We start from the raw sequence: 12,467 nt of genomic DNA, 5'->3' as shown, positions 1-12,467 counted from the left end.
ACCTCTACTATCAAGCGGCATCAGCACCGAGTAGCAAGAAGTATTCTCAGTGGCTCCATTTCGCGCAGCTACTTTCTACACATGGTTTCTTTGCTCGCAAAGAGAAATCAAAAAGTTAAGACAGAACCCATACTCAGAGAGGAAGTGAACGCCAAGGCTACATACACTCCTGGAGGTTATAACGCGAGTGACTAACACCGGGTGTACAGTCTTGATGCCTGCAACTTCGATTTAAGGGGAGAAAATGCCTTCCACGTTCAAAGTCCAACCATTCAAGGCGTATACGTGGCGCTGTTCTGGAACGATTGCGCGTTTAACATCCAGAAATTGCGACCACGCATCAAATCTAATGATAGTCATTTACGACCCCGAATCAATTAGGAAGTATAGTAAAACTCCTGCGATCGTCCCTTGTATATCGTGACAAGCGGTGTAGTTTGTCGAGCCCCGTGTTGGTTGATGGGCGCCCGCGCAGGGCTCAGAGTTGTGGCGCCAATCAGTTTTATAAACGCCGTTAGTTCCACCATCGATTAGAGTTGTTTCCTTCTCTGTTGTTCTCTATCCTGGCATTACAACTGCGTGCGAAATGTCCTGCCCTGAAAAAACGTAAGCAGCGTTGCTGACGTGAGACCTGGTATGTGGTAATTTTCTCCCTTTGGAGGTCCTTGACCTTGTGCCGGAGAGCAGAAATGGAAGAGGCGAGGAATGCTATGTCCGTGTTTGTGTCAAACGTTGTGTCCTGGCGTCCTCACGCGCAGCAGTAGTAGTCAACGACGTCTCTACTGATGCCTTGCCGAAACACCTGATGCGGGTTGCAGTGCTTACTGCAGCTGGCAAAGATGTTGCTACAGCGAGGAGTACCCGGCGCCGAAGTTTAACGCCGAGCCCTGCAATGAACTGATCCCGCACGAGAGCGTCATGGTCTTCGTAAGGCATTCCAGGGTATGCCACAGAAAACAGGTCCATCAGGTCGTAGGCGAACATATCGTAGGTTTCCCAAAACGGTGTCTCCGCATTCGGAATTGCGCAGGAGCAACTTCTTGTTTAGCACGAAACCCACAGCCCTTCGACATGGTTGCAGATAGACGGGCGAAGGATGCGCGATCTTGCAGATCCAGGTGCTGGTAAACCAGAAAAGCTCGTTCGCGCAGTAGAGTCGGTAGGAACAGCAGCTTTTCGGCGTCTTCCCAATTGTTCGCCACAGCACAGACGTCTAAATTGCGCACACAGGCACCACAGTCCCCATCTCCAGAAAAATTATCAGGCACTAACTTGTAGCGCTCGACGGGAGCAGCAGTCGACATACCATCACTGCCACCAATGTAATAGTTTATCAAAATCGTTCTGAATCCCGGACCGCTCCTTTGGTCGACCGTAGCCTCAGTCGCTTGTCTCGTGCGATCTGTCTTTTTTGTTTCATCCGCTTCAGTGTCTGCGTTCCGCGCTACAATTATCTTGTAATATATATATATATATATATATATATATATATATATATATATATATATATATATATATATATATATATATATATATATAGGGTGATTTCACTTCAAATAGTGCAGGCAAAAAGGGCCATATTTTTAATTTTTCTGAAAAATTTTTTTGTTATGGCGTCGTATCTGAAAACGCATTAGCCAGAATATGCAAGTTCGTCGAATTTTTTGTTCTCGACTTACGAATTTTAAGAGAGGCCGTGGCGGAAAGCAGTGTTTTTCACATCCGTTGTGGGTCGGATGTTTCGCTCGATCTCCCGTAGTGGATTTTGAGTCCATAGTATATGAACTTTTTTCAAGCACTCTGTAAGTACAGTTAAAACGCTCTAATGCGATAAAATAATTTCAGGCACTTTGTTTTTTTTCTGTGAAAATGTCAAAACCGCACCCTCGGTTAATTGTTCGTGAAATTTGACAATTAAATACTTTCGATCTACTTGGGTGACGTCGTTAATTTTTGTGTCTATGCAGAGCCCCATACACGCTCTTTATATATTTTACAATATCACTCATCTGTATAAAATTCCCTTTGCGGTACGTTTACTGTAATGTTATGCTAAAACCAAAAAATACCGATTTTGAAATCAATTTTCTCAAAAAACACTTTCTTTTTAATGTAGATATGACTGTCGTCTACTCGAAAAGCCAGTTGAGAAAGTACGTATTTCGTTTATATGTTCTATAGTTAATCATCAATATCGTACAAAAACGTGTTTTTACGACTCGAAACGGATTTGGGAATTGTGCGTCTTCACAAACTTGGAAATATTTTTGCCTTTTTTTAACGTTCCCAAATAACAATAAAATACAGTAGTTCCACCCTGTTATATTGATTGATAATTTAAATTTTATTACAAAAGAAAAAGCAACAGTTCTTAAAAGACCAGCATGCGTCGTAAATTTTTAATGTGTAGAAATCGGCAGACGTCGTATTGATTCGGGTCCTTCATTGGCCTATGGAAACGTCCCGCCCTTTCGGAACCAGCAGATGACCACAACCTTTCGCGCTCGTTGTGTTAGATAGGACGGCCCGTGACAGTAAAGCGAGCAGCGCACCCTGGTGTCACGAGGAGTGAAATGGTACGAATGCGTCGTTGACGCGGCGAGCAGTGACGACCACCCAGGAGGAGTCAGTGAGTCAGAGTATTGCAGAAGCGAAAGTAAAGGAACTGTTGCCTGGCAGGATGAGGACACCACGGTCTTCCAATATCGACGGTCAACAACAGTTCTGTCGGTCAAAACAACGCAGCGTTCGCGCTAAAACTGGCGGCGTGGAACAAAAATCCCGCAGACGCACACAGGAAGGTGGGCCGGTTCTATTAGGGATGTGGGGAAATTTTTGAAACCAGCCATCCGTGCACGCGTGAAACGATACCGCATATTTGCCGAAGCTTAGAGCGCCCCATTTTTGAAACGGCCGTGCTCTATCTCTCTCCGCGGAGATCCGATAGCACCGAAGGGTTATCTCTTTTGGAAACAGCAAAACCCGGAGACTAATATTAAAAAGGAGCGTGTTGGTAAATATATTTGTGTTCATTCTGCCCAGAGACTAGTAGGGCCTCACAAAGTCAGCCTCCTTGTGAGCTTTAACCGTTTGCGAAGAGTGGTGTTCTCCCGAGAAGAAAAGTTTGCGCCGGCTGACATGTGTCTTTTGAAAAGGGGAAGGGGGAAGAGAGAGTTTGAGTGATTACTACCTACCTCGAAAGCTCCTCTCCGATAGGAAACTCGAGGCATGCTACGTCTCGGTTACCTTCTCGCGCATCGCTGCTCGAATCTATTTTTCACTTTGTTCCGCACAGCCACTGTTCCGCACAGCCGTCGTGGCTGTGCGGAACAGAGTGAAGAATATATTCGAGCATCATCTGGACGCCGTCATCCTGCCAGGTTCTTGTGTCGTGGTACTGGACTCGGCGTCGGTCAGCTAAGGCTTTTTTTTTTCTTTTTCGTGTGTGTTTCTTCGCCCCGCTGAACTTTGTTTCTCTGGTGCGGATCTGCTGGATGTTTTCTTTTTTATGTTTTCTTACTAATTGTTTGTTAGCATTGTTTAGTTGTTGGGTTTATTTCTTCAGCGTGTAGCGGCCCGACGGTGCTGCAGAGAGCGTGTGCTCACGCATTTGGTTGTGTCCCGTTCAGGGAATACCCGGAGGAGTTGGTTTTTGTTCTTACCGTGTGCGGGCTGAGTTTATTGTGTTAAATAAATTTGTGTTTTTTTTTTATTTTATTTTTACGTGTCGTCGAATTCTTTGTCTGACTCTTCACCAGGCGTAAACCTGTCACCTTGACACCGCTCGAACCTAAATCTTTTATTTTTTTTAACGCAATTTTCGTTAAGATCGGAGTTGGGCAATTTCATTCTTATTTGTATATTTTTATTACCTACCCCTCTCCGCAACAATCTCTCCGTGTGTTTCGGACCGTTTCATTGTCGTCACTTTTGCGTATTACGGAAGTGAAAGGCCATTCCCTGGTGATCTGTCCGATGTGCGGTGAACAAACCCTAGCGTTTGGTATCGGAAAGAATTGTATATAATATATCTATGATGTGCTGACTTTCTATGTCTTAGTAATATGAGAGCTAATAGCTAGTCCTTCTAGATTAGAGTGAAAATTTTATAAATCAAAACAATACAACCTCTATGCCTTTCCGATATTGAAGGTCTACTCGGCCTGCTGATTTTATTAGATATGGTCCTAAGAGATCGCAAGAGTCTTAAAAACCGATCTGGTCTCTCTCGGTCTTCCTCGGTCGCAAGAGTGTGAACGGGCCTTAAGTCGAGAACAAAAATCCTACGAACTTGCGGTTTGTGGCTACTGCGTATTTAGAGACGACGCCATAACATATTTTTTTCAGCGAAATTCAAAATTCTACTTTTTTCTGCACGATTTGAGATGAAATCACCTATATATATATATATATATATATAACTCCGCAAGTACGGATCTCTTACTTATTACATTCTCCCGGTCCATTGTTCTCAAGCTACTCTGCCTCACCTATATATATATATATGTGTGTGTGTGTGTGTGTGTTGCGTTTCACGAAAGGTGGACAGATTCGATATTGCAAAAACTACGGCGTCGCAACAATAAAGACTTCTGTCGCTTTGATCCTGGGCCAGGGTCCCATTTAGGAAAATAATTAAAGTCTGGGATAATTATATCGTTAGTTATTTTTTCGTAAATAACGGTTTTTAATATTGTGCTTAAGGGCATGGTTTCATTTAGAAAATGGCCCAGCACCATCGTAAAACTCTACATCAACAAATTGCTGAACGACAGAAGGCAAGCGAATCACATTACGGCTTTCTGAAAAACAGCACAAATTATACTGGTTTTAATGTTTCGGTTTGCTATTGGAGCGATTCTCGGCTCCGACCTCACCGCGCCCCGTGAAGAAATAGTGCAACCAACCTCTGCTGCGCTGTCATCGCGCGACGCAGCCCCAACAGGCTGGTGTCAGTATTTCTTCACGGGGCGCGGTGCCGTCGGGGCCGAGATGCGCTCCGATTGCAAACTGAAACTTAAAAACCCGTCGAATTCGTGCGGTTTTTCAGAGAGCCAAAAATGATTCGCGTGTCTTCTATCGCTCTGCAATTTGTTGATTTGGTGTATTTTTTGATGATGCTGAGCAATTTTCTAATTGTAACTATGTAATTAAACACATTATTAAAAAAATAATTACGCGAAAGTAAATGACAACTTAATTATCGCGGACTTTAAAAATTTTCCTAAATAGGCCCCGGGGTTAGCACCACAACGACGCAAGCCTTTTTTTGTTGCGTCGCGTAGTTTTTACAATATCGAATTTGTCCACCTTGCGTAAAACACCCTGTGCGTATGTATGTATATATATATATATATATATATATCAGTGGGTCGAACCAAAAAAAATACGGGTTCGGTTACGGTTCAGGTTCAGGTAAATTTATTTTGTTCCGGTTCAGTTCCGATTCGATTAATTCGATCCGCGAACCGGTTCGCGAACCGGTTCGGGGCGCTGAACCGGTTTGCCAACCGGTTCGGAAATTATAAATGACAAATTGCAGCATCAAAATAAATTAAAAATAAAACATCTAAAATCAGCACATACGAAACGGGATACATCGTAGTGTAAGACTCAGGAATTTCTACCAGGAATGGTTTCTTTATGTGCACTCAAAGGTTACCTCACCGACGTTTGCGCATCCGGACTTCATCTAATTGGGTCCGACGCAGTAGCTGTGAAATCCGCGACCTCCTTACGAACCCACTTACAAGTAGAACTCGCTAACTATCCCGCCACCTCGGCGTGTAAGCAATTGAAGGAACAGTGGGGAGAAAATACAGCTTTCTTTATTTGAACTAGCCTTCGGCAACTCAAATTAGACCCTTAAAGAAGTTTTCATTAAACAAGATACGGAATATGAAAAACACTTCACCGAACGCAACGCCAGAAGGACGGAATAGGATAAATATTAAAATAGAAGAGTTCGCTGTCTCACAAATATGTTAGCTTCTAAGTGCCTATACGAAACCGGATGCATTATTATCAAACTCCACAGCCTTTTCTTTTCTCATTGCGATGGAAGCAAGCTTCAAGAACTCGCGCGTTCTAGAAACGTGTTATGAAATGAGCACACAGCAGCATTTAGGATTTACGAGATTGTAGGAAAATGAAATCCCGTGACGCGATTTTTTTTTTTTTTGCACAGCCTTCCAATTCTCTTTCTTCCGTGCAAGCCGCGACCAGCGCAATACTGCTTTCTATGTCAAGATTCATGGATGCAGCGTTTGTCAAGATTCATGGATGCAGCGTTTATATTCCTAAGACTGAGTGGAGAAGAAAAATATGTAAGCGAGGTGTGTGTCAGTTGACGGCACTTAAAAAACAAATGGCATTGATAGCACATTCATTGTCAACAGCGCGTGGCCGAACCGTTTTAACATGAGCCGGTAACCGTTATTTTTCTTCCGGTTCAGTTCCGGTTCGGGTTCATCGCGATAACAATATAACGGTTCGGGTTCGGGTTCAGTTCCGGAAAAAATACCGGTTCGGTTCCGGTTTCTGGTTCGGTTCGGTTCCGGTTCGACACCCTGATATATATATATATATATATATATATATAGCCGAGAAAACATGTGGAACCCTAAGGCACAGTTCAAATAACTGGCTTGGAGAATGGATGAGGTCATGCAGCGTTTTAAAGACAAATATTAAGTCCGCGTTCTCCCGATGCCGGTGCAGTCTAGGCGCTCTAATACGCTTTAACGCAGCCTCATATGTTAAACAGCGAATATACTTCTTAATGCAGCGATGTTTAAAAATAGAAACAAACTTTTTACCATCGTTGGATTTCCAAGGATTGAGTTTTAGAAATTCCATTCTAAACAACTACGGCATATTTTAACTGTGACCTGGATAACCAACAACCTAATGTAATAAAACAAGTCAGGTTTTTGGAATCCCTAGTTAACCGAAAGGCAACACCCAACATTCGCTATACCGAGTTAGCCACCTTACCAACGTGATCAGAAAAACGCAAGCCGAAATCGACCATGACTTCGAGATCTTTCATTGCACTTGCTTCAGGTAAATTCTCTCCATGAATGTTATATGCAAAAGAGATATTGTGAGTTTTCCCAGTGTCATGATTTTGGTTTTAGACGGGTTCAAAACTAGGTCGGGTTTAGATTACCATCGGTAGAAAGAACATGCGTCTACCTGGAGCTTAGCACAATCATGTACGATAACTATTTCTCTATAATTTTTATAACATCAGCATATTGCAGAAATGAAACATTCAAAACAGAGAGACGTCTTTTACAAAAATTGTAGACAGGATGGATCCTAAAACAGATTTGTTAGGAACGCCAGAGTGTGCCTTCTACAGAAGAATGTTCATGTTGTTGACTCAGACATCCGCCTCTCTCTCTCACTCACAAAAGTAGCTTTTCAGCGAGTCGTGTACTGAGCCACACACTCGACAGCAGGAAAGTTTGTATAAACGAATTATGTGATTGATTACGTCAAAGGCCTTGCTTAAGTCAAAGTAAACAACGTCTAACTGACCTCTTTCACGTACTAGTCGAGATGTGGTAGACATAAAACTGACAAAATTTGTAGTCGTTGATTTAAAGTGATGGACGACCATTTCAACGGGCTTCCAGAATGGAGAAACAGGTCTGCATTGACAAACATCACTTTTGTTTCCCGACTTTAGGACCGGAACAACAACAGCGACTTTCCAAATTTAAGGAAAGGTTCTCAACCTTTAAGAGTTGTTAAATGCACAGTACCGGCGTGAATATGTCGTGATACGTCTTGAGGATCGTGGAAAGAATGCCGTCGGGCTCAACTGATAATGTTGCTCTTATTTTCTTAATACAGGACTGTACGCATTTCTCCTCGACGTCAAAGCAACTTAACAAGTCACCAAACCCACCTATGTGAGGCGGCGCAGAGGAGAAATACTGCTTACTATGCTTGCAGACTGACCCAACATTATCAGCAAATAACTCAGGGAGGGATCATGCTTATCAATCATGATTATATAGGACAATTTTCGACTCAATATGCCCCCAGAACGTGATTTAGTATACCTTCAGAATTTCTTTGGATCATAGACAAGATCTGATTCCACTGAGTAACGATGCGCCTGGCGGTCTAGATTTAGGATTGTTTTACATTACTTTCTGCAAATTTGAATTTTACCTCCCTCTCTGGGAGGCCGCTTTTCTTAAAGTTCCTTCAAAATAAGTCCTGTCTTTTCACTAGGATTTTTAGCTCACAGAAAAACCAGCTAGGAAAGCGAGATTTAGTAGCAGTCCTCGAGGGAATTAAGGTATCTATAGCCTCCCGAATAATTCGCGTAAGAGAATGGCCTGGTAATTTACACCAAGAGATTTTTAGATCGACGCTTTATCAAAGCTTATGAAGTAGTTATACACCTTGAGACAATCCCCTGCCGAAAAACTATATGAGTTGTACGGCTAGGCACGACCAGAATGAGCACGAACAAAGGAAGTTTCGAAATAAATCACGATATAGAGTGCAGGAAGATAGGCAACATGAGGAAATAAGGAAATTCACCCTGTGCTACACGTACACTTTCCATATTTTATAAACATAAATCTAAAGTACTAAATTGGTGCTGCAGGACATCAGTGTGTTGTGTGGGACTTAAGAAAGAAGTCACGTTTGAGAGCTGGGTGCCTTCTGTATACAGTGAAAGTTGTCCGTGAAAACATCAAGCTGAGGAGAGTTGATTCCGAGAGCCCTGGGACACCCAGAATCAAAATTCCGCATCCAAGTAAGTCATTCACTGTATCCTCTACGATAACAACACAACCATAAAATTTACCTGGTCGAGTCTGGGGAGGAAGGGGAAATGAACCCATTAAAGCGCGTGCTCCCTTTGCAGACTCAATATCGACCTATACATCCTCAGGAAATTTTTCAAAGTTTAAACGTGTCCTAGAGCGGTAGTGCCTGTCGACTGCTGCGACCAACACTGTTTCCTGCCTTGCTCCGCGGGATAAAATCTCGATCCCGACGGTGCACCTCAAAACAAGGAGGATAGTAGTTGGAGAAGGTGATGCTAGAGCATAATCATGTTTCAGTTAAACCAAACGTAGAGTAATTTCACAGGGTAACATCAGAGAAAAAAAATTTCTTTTTTATGCAGGCCACGAACGTTTTCATAGAATAATAATATTTATAACATATATAATTATAACAATAGTATAATGTATTGATATTCCTTGCCTAAGGATGACAGAACTTGATGATCCCAGCAATAGTCGAGAACAAATAGTAGTAGTAAAGGCGGGGGGGGGGGAGCAGAAAGCCAGAAATTGAACAAAATAGTTCCTCTCCAGTTAATATTTATACTCTCAGGAGAAAATGCTTCAAACATATTTCTGCACTAAAGCAGTCTAGGGCAAGATAACTAACACATTCCGTAGTTATTAACATGGACTGTAAATAAATAAACGTGTGCTTACCAAGTGTATCAAGGCCGTGGGTTAGTTCGTGTGCCGAAGTCCAACCAGTCGCTCCCATTTTTACAGCACTGTGGAAGATCATAGAATAGGCAGGGGCATATCTAATTTTAACAAAGCGTAGAATTAAAATATTGTAAAGCCGTACTACATTCCAGATTAAGTCGCTGAAAGAGCAAATATATCTGAATTGATATATAGTACAGAGCTTCTCTTAAATAACCTCTTCAGTTGCGCCCACTTAAGCATTTGAGATCTTTCCTTTTAGGAAAATAGTATACATAACTATTTAGTGAAAACACGTATTTTGGTTTAACATATTCTTATAATACGAGACATTCAATATTCTAAAGGTCATCTATGTTCGAGTTCGCCTTTACAGTTTCCTACCTATCCGCTAGCTGCATCATTAAGAAAGTATATTCACTTACATTGGAATATTCTTGTAATAAAATGGACTCTGCAGTAGCCCTGCGTATAGAACTGTTGAAAACATTTAATAATATATAAAGTTATTACATTTGTTTTTGCGAACTGAACAATCTTATGGCCAGGGACTCCTTGTATCCACAGCATGTGAAGTAATCAATAAACAATAAGGGAATAAATGGCTAGACGTAACCAGAGTAAAATTAATATATAATAAAAAATAAATACAGAAGAAAATAAGAATAAATGAATATCAGAAACACTATAAAATATTGAATAAATGCACTATATTGAGATTCCTTCACAATAAGTAAACAATAATAAAGGCCAAATATCTCCCATCCAAATATTAATTTTATATCACGAGAGGGAACGCTAGAAGGTAATTAAACCTTCAAGTGTATATCACTTAGATCATAGAAAACTTTGGAAGAAAACGCATTGAAGCGAGTATAACTCCATGCATATTAAACCTTAAAAATTCACTTTCGACTCGAAATTTCACATATGTGAGGTTTGGTTCACGTAGGTTTGATTACGCGTATGCACGAAAAATGTCAAACATTTTCTAAATGTTTTTTTGCAGAGTGTTGCTTTCGGCGAAATGATATTTCCACCACGACAAAACTATAGTTTTGTCGTGGTGGAAATATCATTTCGTGAAACAAAGTGTTGTGGTATACCACAACACTTTGTCGTCGATGAGATGCACACTATTTAAAGATATGCACGAGTAAATCAGAAAAAGCACAACAGATGTATGCGAAATGCCTGTCCACAGAAGATTTACGAAACTCGCATAAGTTAGTTTAATTAATTTTAATATTATACTACACCTTGAATCTCTTGGGGATCTTTAAAGGAATTGCAATATAAAAAGTGCCAAAAAATTTATTTTTGAAACATAAACAACCGATTTCAAATGTTTTATTTTCATCATCAGTATATTTTTTTGTACTCATAAGCAGCAAAATTTTTGCTATGTTTTGACTAGCGTACATAAACAAAGAAAACATTAAGTAGCTTTTGGCACTTTAAAATTTTGGTATCTTCGGACTCAAAAACAACGCTAGGCCTTTTCAACATTCATATATGGTACAGAAAGCTACCTTCTCTCGGGTCTTTTAAAATATTACTCAAATTAACTTCAACATTTTTATTTTTACAAAAGCTTCGGTAGTGGAGCACTCTCATTTTTGCGTTTAACGCCGCATCCCCACAATAGTCCAAAGCATCACATTTTTAGTTGGCTAAAAATCAAAATTTATATTGGCTAATATTTTCTAATATTTCTTATGCGAGACTTTTGAAACGGTGCAAATGCCCTACTTCGAGTTCTAGACGGCGTGAGCACGATCTCATTTTCCTGTATCAATGTATTCATGGATCAATTGATTGCCCAGATCTCACATCTGCTATTAATATTCACGTTCCGAGTCGAGTTATGCGCGTTTCTCCGACTTTCCATGTTAATCACTACATCTCAACCAGCCCCATGACCTGTATTCAACACTTCTACAATACCCTCAGTAGAGCAGATACTGATGCTTTTAACCGACTTTTTCTAGCTTTTAAGACTTTTGTATTTAACCTGTGAACATTTTGTTGTGCATCATTATCAAGGCATCAAGCTGTTTATGAGCTCAAAAAATAAACAGATTAATGAGTGAATCAAATAATAGCACTTCCCAGATTCTTGTTGCTTTCGGTTGTGTGTGCCTTATATTTTATTTGCTCTTGGGCTATTTTTGTTTACAAATATGTTTTATGCGGTGGAAACGTGGTGCCTTGATCCCGTATGATTTATTATTGTTTGCTTGTTGCTGTTGTTCTCTGTTTGACATATCTTCATTGTGCTGTTTTCAAAGCCTAATTTTATAATACATTTCATAAGTAAAAATAAGACATTATTAAATAAATTATTGGATGTTTCCAAATATACAAAACGTCAGCGCAATCAAACACTTCGACCTATTTTGGAGGGCGCTGTATTTCGCAGTACAAAACTACCTGGCGGCGGAAGGACGCGAGGATTTGAAGCGATTCCTTACAAAATAATCTGCAATTCCAGATTAAGGTTTCTTTTATACCTGTCCTCTTGAGTCATCATAGCTTTGCGTCAATGCACTTCGACGCGTTAGATTGCTTCATTCACTCGTTTCATTCTTGTCCTTACACGCTCGTCTTGGTTTGGGCTCAGGTGGTTTTGTCTAGAATTAGGAGTTAACGTTTTATAGAATCTTACCCAGCGCATTTGTGTGAGGAATGTACGCTGCATTGATTACGGCCGGATCCTCGAGAAAACTGGAAGATAAAGGACAAGTACACAGCTTTATTCACTTTGATACGGAATGTTAAAGGGATTAAGACAAGGCAAAAATAAAATATGATATAGCTATACAACTGGGACCTTAGGATGTCACATTACGTTTGCTCAATTTCTTTTGTAAATGGCGCACTAGTTTCGTAGATAAATATATTTATTCTTGGGGCGTTCGAATCCAAACCCATTCGCGAAGGCCGCCATGTTCAGTATGTAGGTGAGGTACTTTGCCCAATTCC

At 40.8% G+C, this 12,467-nt stretch overlaps 1 pseudogene; it reads right to left on the bottom strand.

The window, feature by feature from the left end:
• The window catches only part of LOC115332178, a 104,266-nt pseudogene that overhangs the window by 19,828 nt on the left and 71,971 nt on the right, over positions 1-12,467 (bottom strand).

The sequence above is a fragment of the Ixodes scapularis genome, unplaced genomic scaffold, assembly GCF_016920785.2.
Source record: "Ixodes scapularis isolate PalLabHiFi unplaced genomic scaffold, ASM1692078v2 PGA_scaffold13__105_contigs__length_92229423, whole genome shotgun sequence".
Lineage (NCBI taxonomy): Eukaryota > Metazoa > Arthropoda > Arachnida > Ixodida > Ixodidae > Ixodes > Ixodes scapularis.
The sequence above is the reverse complement of the archived record's forward strand: the minus strand, read 5'-3'. Positions and strand labels throughout refer to the sequence as shown.